At 41.2% G+C, this 17,376-nt stretch overlaps 1 protein-coding gene and 1 long non-coding RNA gene across 21 annotated transcripts in view; one reads left to right on the plus strand and one right to left on the minus strand.

Annotated features, from left to right (window-relative positions):
* The window catches only part of EPB41L2 (erythrocyte membrane protein band 4.1 like 2), a 270,772-nt gene that overhangs the window by 156,906 nt on the left and 96,490 nt on the right, over positions 1-17,376 (plus strand). The window lies entirely within an intron of this gene.
* Positions 1,555-8,413, minus strand: LOC120400881. The gene is made up of 3 exons (XR_005596127.1): positions 8,275-8,413; positions 5,755-5,837; positions 1,555-1,678 (listed from the first exon to the last, which is right to left on the minus strand). It is a non-coding gene; the product is annotated as an uncharacterized LOC120400881 (long non-coding RNA).

Below are 17,376 nucleotides of genomic sequence, written 5' to 3' on the forward strand. Positions count from 1 at the left end.
CTGGCCTCACCCTCATCCATTCTCCCCTGGCCACCACTGTCTCCTCCAGCCCCCCCATCCATTCTCCCCATCACCTCTGGCCCCCACTACCTCCCTACCCACCTCTCCATCGAGGGCTTAATTTGTCCCTGGGCTTGTCAGGGCTGAGTAAATCTGCTGCTGTGAAAAGTGATATTTGTATGTTTGTTAATATCACTTTTCACAGTAGCAGACTTTACTAGCTAGCAAGTCTTTTAAAAAAACAAACAACAACAAAAAAACCAACCAAAAAAGCAGAATAAACAACAAAAAAGACAAGAACGTGCAAAGTACCTTATTTGTGTGTGTGTTCTGTTTAGGCTCAGTAAAGAATAGAGACACATGTACATTATTTTTATTATTGAGTCTTCAAAATATCCCAACATAAATAAATCTCAATGATTTGGACATGTACATATTTGTTTTTCCTAAACTTAATTAGGAATTTTAGTTAAAATTGTAACAGTGGTCACCAGCAAGAGTTGGTGGCCGCACTCTGAGGCCACCAAAAAATGTGTTGAGAACCCCTGCACTAGAGTTTACAATGGCACAGCTGTATCACTGCAAGATCTCAAGAGTTCTCCTGTCAGCATAATTAAACCACCCCTAACAAGCAGCAGTAGCTATGTTGGTTGGAGAAGCTGTCTGTCGACATAGCACTGTGCATGCCACCACTTACGCTGGGGTAATTTGTCGCTCGGGTGGAATACTCACACTCCTGAGTGCCACAAATTTGGCTGACATAAGTGGAATGTAGACATGGCCTAAGGCATTTAGATGTCTGTCTATACCTTTGGTGGATTTTCAGATTTCATACCTATATGTTAAGGTAAAAATAACATTTGAGTTGAGGATTCATAGTTTTGTCATTTAGATATAGATTTGCAATGACCAAATCTCATACAAGCTAGTGAATGCAGCTGCTGTCTCGTCAATCCATGGCATTATTTCCTTCTGGATATCTCTGCTGACTTGCATGGTGCCAAGGTCTCTGAATTGACTCACACCTTGTATTACATGATGGATGGCTAACAACCACAGACAAATCTTGTTCTGGACTGCTAAAAAGCATCTTCACTTGCAGTAGAAAAGACTCCACTAGAAAAATTTATGCAGCAAATGGGAAGGGGTTCACTTACTCCCTTTTGGAGGCTCCAGTAGTCATCCTAGATTATTTGCTAATCCTGATTTGTTCGTCTATCCATCAGCTCCAGAAGAGTATATCTGGCAGCTGTCTCTGCTTAGCTTCCTCCCGTGGAGGGATACATTGCCTTCTCTCACTCAACAGGCTTGATTTCTCAAAGGGATTATTCTTGTCTTCCCACCAGCCAGGAGTACTCAACACAGTTTTAACAGAAGTGATTGTTCCTCCTTTTGAACCCTTAACAATCTGATCTTTATACCATCTATCTATGAAGAATGCTTTCTTTTGGTAGCTATAAACTCAGTAGGGGAGATCCAGCCTTGGTGGCATGACCTCCCTACACAGTATTCCACAAGGGCAAGGTGATGATGAAACCTCACCTCAAGTTCTTACCTGAAGCAGTCTTTGAGTTGCATCCTAACCAGATGATCCCCTACTGGTTTTCCTTCCCAACACTCATTCTTCGTGAGGAAATGCCAAACATCACGCTTCGGATGTTGTCAGAGCTCTTTCCTACTATTTGGATAGAACAAAACCATTTGGAAATTCTCCTAGACTGTCTCTAGCATTTGCTAAAAGGATGAAGGATTAACCAATCTCAACCCAAAAATGTCTAAATGGATCCTGGCAGCATCTGAACATGCTCTATAGTAGCCCTCTTGGACGCACCTGGACTTGCGAAGGCCCATTCCAGTAGATCACAAACAACTTCTATACAGATTTTCAAAGAGCTGTAAAGCAGTTACCTGCAGTTCAGTGACACCTTCATTCAGCTCTACTCCTTAGTATTAGGCTCCAGATCTGATGCCCACTTTGGTAGAGCTGCCTGCTATCATTATTTCGGTAGACTCTGAGCACCCACCTCTGGCTCATTAATTACTGCTTATGAGTCGCCAAAGTGGAATATTAGAAGAAAGAACAGTTACTTACATATGCCATATGTTGTCCATGTGTTTTCTGTGGTCCACCCTTTGTCCCCATTACTACAGAGTCCTGGTCATATGGATTCCATTTTGGCAAGGGATCTGGAGAGCAGTTCATCCATCCAGCCCTTTTATAGCCTTGGCTATGGAGGACCTGAGGCATGCAGGGCACAGAAGTGATCCAAACAGACACTGCTGTTCAAAAAGATTTTGATCTTGTACACCTGGAGCACATATATGAATGACACAGCTCAAAAAAACAAGTTACTGTAGGGTAACTTTATCTTTACTTTATGGGTATCTTTGTGTGGAAATAGTGTTCCAATAATTATGAGCCCTGGTACGAGGCAGTTCTTCTAGTCAGAATGGTGAAACTTTTGTTTCCCCAAATCTATCTCTTGCAATTTTGCCTGGGGATTCTTCTGAGCAAAGACCACCAGTTTGACAAGAGAGTTGTGGCTTTTACAATGTGCTTTCAGGAATAGATAAGGCAAGTCTCTACCAAAAGGGTTTTACAACCTAAATTTGCCTGGCAAATAAGGTTGTCAGGGAAGGAAGGACCAGGTCTCCATTAGGAAGATTTAGTTTTGGCTGTGCATCTTGATGTGTCTGTCAAACTTGTAATCTAATGAATTAACGCTGTGCTTGTAGGTGACATGGTAAATTTAGTTTAGGAGCGATTTGACAGACAGGAGTTGTCTTAGTAAAGAGGGTTTGGAAGACTAATCCATGCAGAGGAATGGGATGCAATTGGACAAAGTGGAATGAAGGCACCCCAAGGCCCAATTTTTTAGCAGAATAGAGGGAGTGAAGGGGAGGGTTGGGTGTGAAAGCACTGAGAGATAAGGTAAGAAGATATAGATAAGAGAAGGGTGTAAGGTTCTGAAAGTGAGAACAAGAAGTTTGAAATTGTTGTCCAGGGTAGCAGTGAAACAAAGGAGGAGTTCAGAGCGGGTGATGTGGTTTGTGCAGGACAGGAAGACTTAAGCAGTAGCATTTCGGACAGACTGGAGTGAAACCATGTGGGTATCAAGAAGATTGAGAAAGTGGTTGCAGTATTTGAGGCTAGAGATGATTAGGGCATGGGTAAATGCCTTAAATATTCAAGTATGATCTACTTTACCAAAAAAGGACACTAAAGTTCAAAGACTATTAGCACAGGAGATGGGGTGTATGCAGAGAAAACATTAGCGCTGTGGAGTAATGTTTTAACCTTAAAACTACTATCGCTGTTAATGACAATATCCATATGTTCTTAACTCGTCACAGTAATGTGGGGATGGGGGGGAAGAGCTGTCTCCTAATAGTTCAACTTCTGGAGAAATAGGAGTTGAAACAAACTTCAGATATTGTACACTTTAAGATGGTCACAGTTTCTCTGAAAGCAATTTAAGTTCATTTATAGGAATAATACAATGTAAAATGAACCAAAAAAAAAAAAAAAGAGAAATTCTTCAAAATGGTAGTGGGGAAAGATTTTAGTAGCAATTTCCAAGTCTTTTAAACAGAGATAATTGAGCCCATGTGCTTACATGTGTAATGAAATTTAAAAAAAAAAAGTTAAAGGAATGAAACCATTGATTTGTGTGGTCAAGTATTTGTAATACTTAGGAGATGTGAATGTAGAGCCATTGGATTTTAGTAGTTTTGGGGATATGAACGAGTGGGGGAGGAATCTTAAAATGCATGAGGTAATGTCTATGAACCAGAATTGAAACCGTTTCCTAGTGCTTTAAAGGAACAATCTTATTTTGACCAACACCCTGCCTGGTAATTGAATTGTGTGAGCTCAAGTGGAAATGCATGTTCTCTTTTAAGATGATGCAAATGTCATTCTTGCTCTGAGAATAGAAACCTTGCTCCTTGTAGTACTGCAGTCTCTAGGGTAGGAGAAGGCAATGCCTTATTGCAGATGTAAATTATTTTGCGAGGTTTTATTTGTTTTAAGTGTAATTTGTCTATACTCTAATAGAGGATAGGATAATTTCAATATGATATAAATTGTTGGCTATATAATAGCTGTTAATTTGAAGTAAATGAAGATTGTTGGACTTTTTTCATACACTGAGGCACTCTTCTAATTAATTTTTTATGACAAGGCATTTAAAGGATGCCTGAATGACCATATTTTATGCATGTATGAACAACTGAAATGTATTGGACTTGATGTAAGTGTTTAATAGTTACTTACTTACAGTTTGCCAAGATAAAGTAAAAATGTGCTTTTTTTCCTCTGCCTTAGGAAGGTCTAACTTTTGAAAAAATGCTGAATCTACAACAAATATTATCTCTGAACTGAATTTGACAAAGTTTAAAATTAATTTGAAAAATACCACCCATCAGCCTAGGGAAACAGCAGAAAGGAACACTGTAAAGTATAGTTAAGAATATGTTAACTTTATCTTTAAAGGTCTTTATTTATAATAACTTAATGTATGAGCTAGAGCCTAGTACTTGAGTCTGCATTACAGCTACTTAGCTGAGGATATTACAAGAATAGACATGCTTGTTCAAAGTAAGAGCATTTTCATAAAAATGTTTTCTCTGAGTGCTTGCATACACACTTACCGTGTAATAGACACATGCATTTTGTTTACTGATGTCAGAGAGGTTTCCCTAGCGGTATCTGAATGGGTGGCCCAGCCCACTGCCAAACTCCTAGTGCTCCAGAGCAAGAGTGTAAAAGCTGAAACCACCTCTCCATCGGTGGTCTTAGCATTTGTGTTCCCTGTGAACAAAAACTTATCTACTTGGATTACCTAGTGATACTTTTATTCATGACTTGATGCTTAAAAATCCATATTTTGTTTTAGTTTTTATTTTATTTCAAATTTTACTATTTGGCCTTTTTTCTGTTCAGCTGGGCCTTTGGGCCCTGCATGGCACTGGGGGACCCTTATCTGTCAAACTTAGTTCCAGCTGCAGAGAACCTATGCACATTCACGCTGTGTCAAATGCTTGTGTTAGAGATAGCTGCTCCATTTGTCATGGTTTCAAATCAGTACAAAGAAGTGCTTTCCTCACTTCTGCATCACATGCCGATCTTAGCTCTTTGTCAATGAGGACCCCTCTTGGTACCCTACCATCCTGGATCTCAGTCTTAGTCCAGAGACAAAGAGGACAAAATATAATATTGCTGTCTAGGCTGGTAATGATCCCTTCCATCAGACTGACCAATCTAAAAGAAGGTAAAGGTTGCAGAAGAGGTGACCGATGCCTTCTACTTCCTCGATCTCTTAATCTTGGTATCCCCAGGCCTTGAAGCAGCCAATTTGATTCTTGTTTCAAGGACAGCATGGCAGTCAACCTAGATCTCACTGGCCTTTCTATGCCTTTCTGGGACAAATTATCTGATTTCCTACATCATCTTAGACAAGTGGGTGCTAAGCATGGTGGAACTGGCACATACTGTGCATTACCTGCCTGTCCCTCACGATTATCTCTTGCCTAGATCTGGAAGACTGGTACGCTGCCATCAACTTAAAAGACACCTACTTTCATGTGGTGATCCATCCTGGCCACAGGAAGTTTCTTAGGTTCTTCGTAGGAGATAGTGGTTATCAATTCACTGTCCTGCCCTTTGGCCTTTCATCAGCACTAAGGGTCTTTAAGTACATGGCAGTAGTGACCATCTATGTTCACAAGAGAGACATCCATGTGTATCCTTACCTGGATCACTGATTCAGGGTCTTGCCAGACACCAAGTACAGCTTACTGTCCATCAAACTGTGTGTCCGTTCAATGTCCTGGGCCTGAAATTTAAAAAAAAAGTGGACATTGTCACCTCTAAAAAGGATAGAATTCATCCGGACAGTCCTGGGTTCAACCTCTTCCAGGCTAGTTCTACCTTTTTCTAGATTTCAGATTATACAGGACTTCGGTGTCCCTCAATATCCAGCCTCCAACCACTGTGAGAAATTCCCTCAGACTCACATGTACATGCAGCCATGTGACTTAAGTGACCCCTCAGCAAGCTGAAGGCGTGGCTCAAGTCAGTCTTTTGACCTCTGAGTCACCATCTAGACAAGTTGATAAGCATCCTGGATAGGGTGTTGTCATCTCTGACATGGTGAATGAGACAAGACAGTGTGTGCCTGTGAGTTCCCATCTCCCTTCTGTGACTTTGGTAATGGATGCTTTAGCTAGGAGGTGGAGAGTGCATCTGGGTGACCTTACAGACTCAAAGTTTATGAACTGCCCATGAGGCCAGGTTACACAGAAACCTTCTTGAGTTGTGCACCATATTCTGTGCATGTCAGCAGTTCCTGCCTCACATTCAGGACAAGATTGTTCAGATAAACGCTGCTGTATTATGTCAGTGAGTATGTGAGCAAGCAAGCGGGTGCCAGTTCAGACAGTCTCTGTCAGGAGGCAGTCAAGTTGTAGAATTTCTGCATTCAAAGTTGTCCCCTTCAGGGTGTCACACTTTCCAAGGGTTCAGAATGGCCTAGCAGATTCTTGAATTTAGACTAGGGCTGCCAAGCGACTTAAAAAAAGTAATGGCGATTAATCGCACTGTTAAACAATAATAGAATGCCATGTATTTAATTATTTTGGATGTTTTCTACATTTTCAAAAATATTGATTTCAGTTACAACACAATACAAAACTTTAGAGTGTTCACTATGTATTTTTATTACAAATATTTGCACTGTAAAAAAACAAAAGAAATAGTATTTTTCAATTCACCTAACACAAGTACTGTGGTGCAACTCTCATGGTAAAGAAATTGAACGTAGAAATGTGGAATTATGTACAAATAAATAACTATTAAAAAAACAAAACAATGTAAAACTTTAGAACCTACAAGTTCACACAGTCCTACTTTTTGTTCAACCAATCACTCAGACAAACAAGTTTGTTTACATTTGCAGGAGATAATGCTACCTGCTTCTTGTTCACAATGTCACCTGAAAGCGAGAACAGGCATTAACCTGGTACTGTGGCAAGATATTTACATGCTAGATGCACTAAATATTCATATGTCCCTTCATGCTTCAACCACCATTCCAGAGGACAAGTCTATCCTAATGACAGGTTCTGCTTGATAACAATCCAAAGCAGTGCGGCCCAACGCATGTTCATTTTCATCATCTGAGTCAGTTGCCACCAGCAACAGGTTGGTTTTCCTTTTTGTGGTTCAGGTTCTGTAGTTTCCGCAACGGAGTGTTGCTCTTTTAAGACTTCTGAAAGCATGCTCCACACCTCGTCCCTTTCAGATTTTGGAAGGTACTTCAGATTCTTAAATCTTGGGTTTAAGTGCTGTAGCTATCTTTAGAAATCTCACATTGGTATTGTTTAACAGTGAGATTAAAACTTCAATTAATCGCAATTAATTTTTTTGATTTAATTGCATGAGTTAACTGATTAGATCACAAATGGTCTCTCAGTATAAATATTCTAGCTTAGGTGTTGTGCATAGGGGGTTTTCTGTTGGAGGATCTATATGTGACTTGTGTCCCCAATTCTGTTCCGGGATGGGTCACAACCCCAGATCAACAGCAGATACTTTCCTGTCTCTGTGAGGCAGGGGTTTGCTGTATGTATCCCCACCAGTATCCCGATTTCCCAGGGTCATCCTCGAGTTCAAGCAAGATCATAGCAGAATGATCCTCCTTTTTTGAATGCTGGTCCTTATGTGTATTCCATTGTGGGTATGCATGTGCCTGGAGCCAGAGAATTTTGAAAGCAGTGTCTGCTTGTCCACACTTACGACCTGGCTTACTTGGGGCCTCTGACTGAGGAGATAAAGACGAGGGCAGACTGCCTGCCTCTCGAGTTCCTTCTCACTTCCACATGGTCCAAGCCTGAACTTCCAGTGTCCGAACCTTCAGCTGTCTTCTTTATCTGTGAGTATATTTAGAGATCTATACGTAGTAACAAGATACCTGAAAGGTCTTGATAGGTAGCTTCTGCCTATCGGGGACTCAGCTGCTTGGGATCTGAATTTAGTGTTGTCCACTGTGATGGACTCTCCTATTGAGCCTTTAGTATTGGGTTCGCTCTTGCACCTGACAGTGAAGGTAGCTTTTAGTGGCCATCGCCTGTGCTAAGGGAATGGGAGAAACTGAATGCATTTGTCATTGATCTGCCATACACAGATTTCTACAAGGTCCAGGGTCAGCTTAGATCACATCCTAAGTTTCTTTCAAAAGTAGTACCGATTTCCATGTGAATCAGTCTACATACCTTCTGGTTTTCTTCCCAAAGCTACATACTCAAAAAGACGAATGATGGTTCCACACACAACGTTTTTTTAGTCACGCTGCATAGAAAAAAGCCCTTTCAAGTTTCTTCCCAGCTTTTTCTTTCTTATGCAGAACGTATGAGAGATCAACCAATCCCAATGCATAGACTCTTGAAATGGGTCACCAGCTGCATCACAATGTGTTATGATGTCAGAGGGGTAACACAATAACACCTCCTGACAAACTTTTGGCACGTTCAATCAGAGGACATTCAGCCTCAGCAGCATTTGTGGCACATGTTCCAATTATGGACATCTGCAAGGCCTTGATGTTGTCTTCCATTCAAATATCGCCAGACGTATGCTCTCCACCTCATCAAGGAAAGATGGAAATGTAGGAAAAACAGTCCTATAGTTCCTCTCCTGATGTAGTTTGGAGTCCACCTACAGGGTAACAGATGTAAGCAAGCATTCAAAGAAGAAAAAACAGTTACTCTCTCGTAACTGTTTTTCTTCAAGATGTGTGGCATACATCCATTACGCTATCCACCTTCCTTTTTCCGATACATCAGAGTCTACCGTGGCTTCTGATATGAAGGAAATGAAGCTGCTTCACCCTTTATAACCTCGCTTTGGAGCAGGAGGATCTTGATGGTTGGTGGGGCTGCCCCTGTGGGTATTGCTAGGGAAAATGCTCCAGCACCAGCATGGGACGCTCACACACCTACAGTGTAATGGGTGTATGCAACACATCTCAAACAACAGTTATGAGAAGGTGGGTAACCATTTTTAATGCACATCATAATTTTCCAAAATAATATGCCACAATAAGACTGTGTTGTGAATGTGTTGCGTTTTAAGGCATGGATAACGTTGGTGCCATTATCTTTAAAGTTGGAGCCTCATCTTGTGGTAAAAGACTGCACTGATCTGGAAAATGGAAAAAAAACAAACAAACCTTAAGTAGTTTTGGGAAAACAGAAACCTTTGAATAGTCTGACTATAGACTATTTGTTTTTCCTTGAAAATCTAATTCGTTGAGTTGTAAAATCTGGAGCCTGGTATATGAATACAAGTAACTGCTCTGTTCAGTAGATCTGGGTGAAATTTTTCAGCTGAAACTTTTTTCACCAAAAAATGCAGCTTTGGGTTGACTGAAACATTTCACGAATTGTATAGAATCATTCTCTCACTCACTCTCTTTGGCCCAATGGCTATTCAAGTATTTTTTACAAAAGTGGACAGTTTCAACTGGAGAGATTTAAAGAGCTCTGTCATAGAATATGCTATAGCCTGGTGGGTTTTGTGCTCACTTGAGATGTACTCCAGCACTGGGATTTGAACCTGGGTATCCCATATCCCTGTTGAGTATGCAGTAACCTAAACATCAGAGGGGAGCTTCCTCCTCTATTTTATGAATCTAGACCTTCATTTCCTTTGCTTTTGTTAAACAAAAATTATCTGATGCTTTTTATTTTTCCCCCAAAACTTCAAAAATGTTGGTTTTAGTTCTACCCAGATAAAACAATTTTTTTACAATTTTTTTTTGAGCTGACAGCAAAACGAAAAAAGTTATTTTCACAGCTCTACTAGTCAGGGACACAATCAGGGACAGTACTTGGTCCTACTAGTGAAGGCAAGGGACTGGACTTGATGGCCTTTCAAGGTCCCTTCCAGTTCTATGAGATAGGTAGGGGTGTGTGTGGGTGTGTCTCTCTCTGTCTGTCTCTCTCTGTCATATAGATATAGATATAGATATAATCTATATCTATATAAAAACCCTTCTCCTATCCTGCATCTGTCTTATCTATTTAGATTGTAAATTCTTCAAGTCAGGGACTGTCGTTTACTGTGTTTGTAAAGTACCTAGCGAAGTGGGGCCTCCTGTTTAATTGAAGAGCCTATTGTACTATTTTCGATATAAAGTTTTTGACACTGATGTGAAAAGTTATACTACTAGCAAGTGATGCACATGATTTAGTTATCCATGGCATGTACTGTTTCTGAAGTAACCCAGAGGGGTGCTTTTGATATGTAACTTACATGTAGTACAGTTTTTTCAGTTAAGCTCAGAGATGATCATTGTTTCCTCTGTGTTCTTTATAAAGCAGGATAAGACTCTTCAAAAAACCCTCTACTATAAACAGTTGACAGATTTCACAAGAGATCCTTCTTCTCCCTCCTCTAAATATGCTTGTCAGAATCAGTTGTATATGTTGGAGAGGATGCAATTTGGAAGAAAGTATACTTGAGTTTTTTCCAAGTACATTTGAGGATAAACTAGGAAAATAAGTTGTTGCTCCAAATTGGTGAGGAAATAGTTCCCTCGGTCTTTAAGGATCTAGGGTAAAAATTTCAACAGCCACTAAGTCTCATTTGATTTCAATTACTTAAGTCATATTTGAAAATTGATCTTAAACTTGTAGGGTACTTTTGAAAGTTTTTACTCTAGCCAAGTTTAAAGTCCCTGATGTCAACTGAACAATGCAGTCCTGAATTAATATGCTTTGATTTCTTGGGGAGGGGAGTAAAAACAATGCCTTCACTATTTTTGTTTGTTGTCTGCATACCTTTCTTTCATTGGCATTTATATTTGTATAGTGTAATTATACAAAAATTATAGTGAAATACATAACTCAAGGAGAACAGTATATTGTGAGCTTTCTATCAGTGTCTGCTAGACACAATAACTTCAGTGTCACAAGAGCCTACACATATACAGCTGATGGCGCTTCTGTGGAATCGCAGTGGTGTATGGTATCTACTGAAATCTGCAGGATAAGCAAATGCAAAAATTCCTTTAAACTGCCAGGCCTCCAAAAATGCCATGTTTTGGCCCCATTGATACATGCCACAAATAGCAGAACAGGCATGTAGGATTCCGTTAAAAAAAAATGTAAGGCTGCATGCCTCTCATGTACAGTTGTGCCAGCAACAGATTTGTATTTAGCTTTTGAAATAGAGTTTCCAAAAGCTGAATGCCTAATCTCCCCACCCTTGTTTATATATTGTAAGCAAACTGGTCTGAACCTCTTTGTTTTGTCTTGTCTGCTGCTGTCTCCAGTGCAACAAATCCTGTGCCAAAAATCTGGTACCCAGCAAGTAGAAAATAGGTCTGCTTTTAATTATCAACTATAAAAGCATATGGAAGTGCCTTGTTTGTACTGACAGTCACTGGTATAGGGAAAAACTGATAAAGCTGTAGTCATTTGCACAGACTGTAGTATTTTGATTCTGTGGAAAGAAACTATTTTAGGAGTGCCTCTCTGTTCAAATGACACACCTCAGATTACTGTGCACACAGTATCTGACAAATCTTGAAATTAATAAAATTATTTAAATTCTTATTTTCAGTTAACCACTGAAGAAGTTATTTCTATACAGGCTAAATTGTTCAGAGATTTGTTTTGTCACCTAGGAAGGGAAACCACTTTAATGACACTGGAGGATGATCTTTTCCTGCTGTCAATGGACAGAGGACTGACATCTATTTTCCTGGACCTCTAGTCAGCATTGACACGATTGACTATTGGATATCACTGTCCTGCATAACAGATCTGGCAGGGATCCAGAAAAATACTGAAATGGTTTTAAGTCCTTTGTGGCAGGGTGTATTGCAGTTCCTGAGTTAAATGCACCTCTTACCCTCTTGGGGCTGCCTGAAGGGCACCCTACTTAGGTCTCAGACCTCCAGTCATCATCTTTTTCTAAGTGGAATTCTGGAGTCCGCTTCCTCCAGGTCAGGGTCTTAGGCTACAATTCACTGTGATCATGTCAGCAGGTCTGACTTCAGTTCAGCACCTGCAGTTCTTCTTTCCTTAGGGTGAATGACACATTTTTCTCTCAAATGATAATCCTATCTAAAAATAATAAATAGCTTATATGCATGCCTAGCTTTCCAGGAGTCACCCATCTTCCTTAAGGAGACCCTGGCAGATCTGAAGTATTTGAAGTCCTCTCACAGGACTTGATGCTGTTGGACACAGTCTCATGCCTGTCAATTTTCGGCTGGTATCTGTGAAACTCTTCCCATGTCAGGGCTGTTGTTTTATACAGTTTCAAGTCCTTTCTCTACAAAGGCCTTCGTACTAAAACATACTAATCTGCTAGTCCCAACGTGAAGCAAAACATTCAAGAGGGCTTGTTACTTGCATTGTTTCTATATTGGGGCAATTTGCATTAATTACCCTCCATTGAGTTTAGTTCCTTCAGGAAACATTTTTACTTTACCTAGTTAGCCAGGAATAAATCACTAACCAGTCCATAAGGGTATGTATAATATTTATAAAACTAAAGCTGTAGTCTTAGAATATTCCATGATCCTACAGCATCTGTCATAGCTCAGTATTGTAGTCTTTGAATAGTCCATATTTCCATAGCATCGCATCCGACAGAGGATGTACCCAAAGAGTAGTAATGGGAAACAGTACCTCAGCTGATAGACTCTTCACTTGTAGAATCACACAAAAATCGATTCTCTCTCCAGTCCTTTTCAGCATCTACATGCAGCCATTTAGGTGAACTGGTAGGATGATACATACTCAAGTGCCAGCAATATGCAGATCGCTCACAACTCTACTTATTGTTCACTATACAAAACAATACCACTGCCACCAAGATGGCTGAATGCTTGGATGAGATCAGCTCATGGATGAAGAATAGATGATTGAAGATCAACCCGAGCAAGACACAGGTTATGCTGGTGGCCAGAGGAAATATTTGAAAAATTTGCAGCTATGGTGCAGCCTCTTTTGATTGAAGGTATATAATCAGTCAGTCCCTAACTTAGGGTACGTCTACACTACGGGACTATTCCGAATTTGCATAAACCGGTTTTGTAAAACAGATTTTATAAAATCGAGTGCGCGCGGCCACACTAAACACATTAAATCGGTGGTGTGCGTCCATGGTCCGAGGCTAGCGTCGATTTCTGGAGCGTTGCACTGTGGGTAGCTATTCCCTAGCTATCCCATAGTTCCCGCAGCCTCCCCCGCCCCTTGGAACTTCCGGGTTGAGATCCCAGTGCCTGATGGGGCAAAAATCATTGTCGCTGGTGGTTCTGGGTAAATGTCGTCAGTCACTCCTTCGTCTGGGAAAGCAACGGCAGACGCCTTTTTTCCCTGGATTGCCCTGGCAGATGCCATAGCATGGCAACCATGGAGCTTGTTTTGCCGTTTGTGACTCTCACCGTATGTGTACTAGATGCCGCTCACAGAGGCGATTCAGCAGCGCTACACAGAAGCATGCTTTTGCTTTTGCATGACAGCAGAGATGGTTACTAGCCATATTGCACCATCCAAACCCTTCCATAAATTGGAACTGAGGATGATCATGGCTACCAGTCCTTTTGTACCATTTGCTGCTAGTGCCCCTGGTCAATCAGCCAGGGGTGCAAAAGCCAAGAGTGGTTGCTAGCCATATTGCACCTTCCATCGTTTTGTACCATTGGCTGCTGTCATAAGTGCCCCTGGCCGATCAGCCAGGGGCGCAAAAGCAAAAATTGGGAATGACTCCCTGAGTCAATCCCTCCTTTTTGGTATCTAAAAATAGAATCTGTGCTGCCTAATATAGGCAAGTGTGCTAGAGAACCACCTGCTCTGTGTCAGAGCCATGAGAAATTATCTGTATGCTATTCACAGGGGTGCTCCTGTAACAACCCCACCTGTTGATTCCGTTCTTCCCCAGCCTTTCTTGGCTACCGTAGCATTGTCCCCACTTGTGTGATGAATTAATAAAGAATGCAGGAATAAGACACACTGACTTGTTAGTGAGAAATGAGTGGAAGGCAGCCTCCAGCTGCTATGATAGTCCAGACAGGACATTAAGCAGTGTGTAGGAGAGAAGCCCAGCATCCCACTGCTAGTCCAGGGGCAACTGAATCTTTTCTTTACACATGAAGGGTGGGGGCTGATGGAGCTCAGCCCCCTGTTGCTATGATGAGGATGGTTACCATATTGCACCATCCATCCACCAGAAAAAATTAGGGCTAATAGGCTGATGACGAGGACGGTTACCAGTCCTTTTGTCCCATCAGCTGAAGCTGATCATGAGGATGGATTTCCATCATTTTGCACGATCAGCTTATGCTGATGATGAGGATGGATTTCCATCTTTTTGTACCATCAGCCGCCCATGACGGGGGGGGGAAGCAAGGATGTTGGTGTTGACTGCTGCACTATCGCGTCTATCTGCAGCATTCAGTAAAGATAGGGTGACATGTAAAAGAGTCAGAGGATTGTTTTACCTTTCGCTTCTGGGGGTGGGTGGGGGGTGGGTGAGTAGATTGCCAAGCTATGCCCTGACCCGCGGGCACTGTGTTTGACCCTAGAAGCATTTGGAGCTCAGCCAAGAATGCAAATAATTTTCAGAGGCTGCAGGAACTGTGGGATAGCTTCAGTCCTCCAGTCCATGAGCGTCCATTTGATTCTTTGGCTTTCCGTTACACTTGTCACGCTGCAGTGCGCTGAGTCCCTGCTATGGCGTCTGTCTGGAGATTTTTAAAAAAGGATTCTGAATTTCATCTTCTGTAACGGAGCGCTGATAGAACGGATTTGCCTGCCCTTACAGCGATCACATCCGCATGGTCCATGCGGGAGCTCTTTTTTTAGTTTGATTTCGGACTGCATCGCCACCCGTGCTGATCGGAGCTCCACGCTGGGCAAACAGGAAATATTCAAAAGTTCGCGGGGCTTTTCCTGTTTACCTGACCACTGCATCCGAGTTCAGATTGCGGTCCAGAGCGGTCAGTGGTGCACTGTGGGATAGCTCCCGGAGGCCAATACCGTCGATCAGCGTCCACACTAACCCTAATCCGATATGTTAATACCGATACTGGCGTTACTCCTCTCGTTAGGGAGGAGTACAGAAACCGGTTTAAAGAGCCATTAAAATCGATATAAGGTGCCTCCTAGTGTGGACGGTTTTGGCGTTAAATCGGTTTTAAGCTCCTAAAACCGATTTAAACGCCTAGTGTAGACCAGGGCTTAGGAGTACTCCTAGATTCCTCACTGACAGTGGCATCCCCAAGTAACACTTTTTACCATTTCCAGTTAGCTAGGTGACTGTCATCCATGTTGGTGGATGGTGACCTGGCCTTAGTTATGCATGTGTGACTGGGCACCTCCGTGGGCCTCACCAAGAATCCCACGCTCCGGGCAGACTGCAAGAAATAGGGCAGGCAATCCCCCAAAACTGGTGGTTTAATCTATGATAGAGTCACCGAACCAGTATCAAAAGAGCTTCTGTAATACCACACTGGTTAACGAGAAGCCAAACCCAGTCCCTTTAGGCATTCCAGCCCTTGGCTCTCATCTAAGCAAACAGGTCTAATATAGTGATAGGTTACTGAAGACCCTATTCATCATATTTAAAATTTTACCAGTCCCAAAGGATTACACACTTGCCCTCAGGTCTATCTCTCTGTCTATCTATCTAAAATTTGCAATTTTTACCCAAATATCACACTGTCAGCCAATCCTCAGTAAATTTATTAAAGATTTATTAATAAAACACAAGAAGAGAGTCACTTGAATGGTTAAGGAATCATATACATACAAGTGACTTTCAGTTTTTATAGATCAGGATCATAGCAGTGATGTGTTTTCTGCTGGCTTGCAAAAATCTTTTTGGAGTTATTCCAATGGGTTAGAAGCCAAAGGCAGATTAGATGTAAAGTCTTACCCTGGAAAATGCAAGGAATTGTAAATAACTACTTGAAAGATCTCAGTCCCATGTCTTTAACTTTCCCTGTTTAAAGTTCAGAAGACTAGAGATGAAAGGATCATGCCCAAGGTCCAGTATTTATAGCTCTCTAGCAGGCTGACAAGCCTCCTCCCAGAAATTGTCACAGCAAGGCTTTCCTCTGAGGAAGAATGGGGCAATGCAGTTAATTTGTGGACTCTTCCTTTGAAGTTAATCTTCTATTTCCTATGCATACACAGGTAAATTAGTTACATTCATTTACATAGCAATTAGCTGGTCCTCCATTTTAACAGAGAGAGGTAAGCTGAGGCAATGTAGATGATTAATTTCCTGCAGTGTCTCACATCTTTGATCTTAAGGTTAGCTGAACATAGTCACATACACAATGTAAGGCAATTGAGATACATAAAGGCTACATACTTGATTTTTGCATGTATTTCCTGGTTCCATATCACAGCACAGATAACATCACTCTATTTACATTTTACTATCGACCTGTTTTATATAATGTGTAACGTATACTTTGGTTACACTCCCTGTTCTGCCAAGTAGGCATTTAACACACATTTTCCATTGAGAAATATCTGTTGGGGAAGGGGTGGTTCTGTTTTCTTTTTCAAGCTACTTTGCAGAAGTTTACGCAGTTCTCACTAAATAGGTAAATCTTAGAAATAGCTAAAATTTAATGAGTCAGATGATGAGTATTATATTTTTTTCATGGTGTCAATTAAAATCATACTGCAAAGTATTCAGTGGTGGCAAATCTAACAGATAAGTAAAATTAAGTTTAGATATAATATGTTCCTTTACATTAGTCATACATATACAAAACGCATTCCAGTTGGAATGGTTTGGGCGAAATCAGTACTTGTATCTGAGCAAATACATTCAAATGATTGATTTTATGGTAAACATTGATTCATAACTGATCATATGTGTAATTGGATTTTGAATGTAGTACTTTCTATGCTATCAAAATAAATACTGCCTGTTGCTCTCACTGCATGTTCCTAACCTGAGATTGGGGTCTCACTGTGGTAGGTGCTTTACATATATACACTGAGAGTCTGTGCCTGTACAGTTTAGTCTATATGTACAAGATACAAAATTGGTGGGAGAAAATCATTGTTGTTTATGAAGCATTTATATTCTGGTAGTGCCTGAAGGCCAAAACCAAGCTAGGCCCTGTAAACCACATCCTCACCTTGTTGGGTGCCCCCTCATCTCTAGCTGCAGCGTTGCACAGTCTTTGGCCTGGTCTACACTGGGTGGGGGGGTTCGATCTAAGTTACGCAACTTCAGCAACGTGAATAATGTAGCTGAAGTCGATGTACTTAGATCTATTTACTGTGGTGTCTTCACTACGGTGAGTTGACTGCTGGCACTCCCCCGTTGACTCTGCC

Source organism: Mauremys reevesii, linkage group 3 (assembly GCF_016161935.1).
Source record: "Mauremys reevesii isolate NIE-2019 linkage group 3, ASM1616193v1, whole genome shotgun sequence".
Classification (NCBI taxonomy): Eukaryota; Metazoa; Chordata; order Testudines; family Geoemydidae; genus Mauremys; species Mauremys reevesii.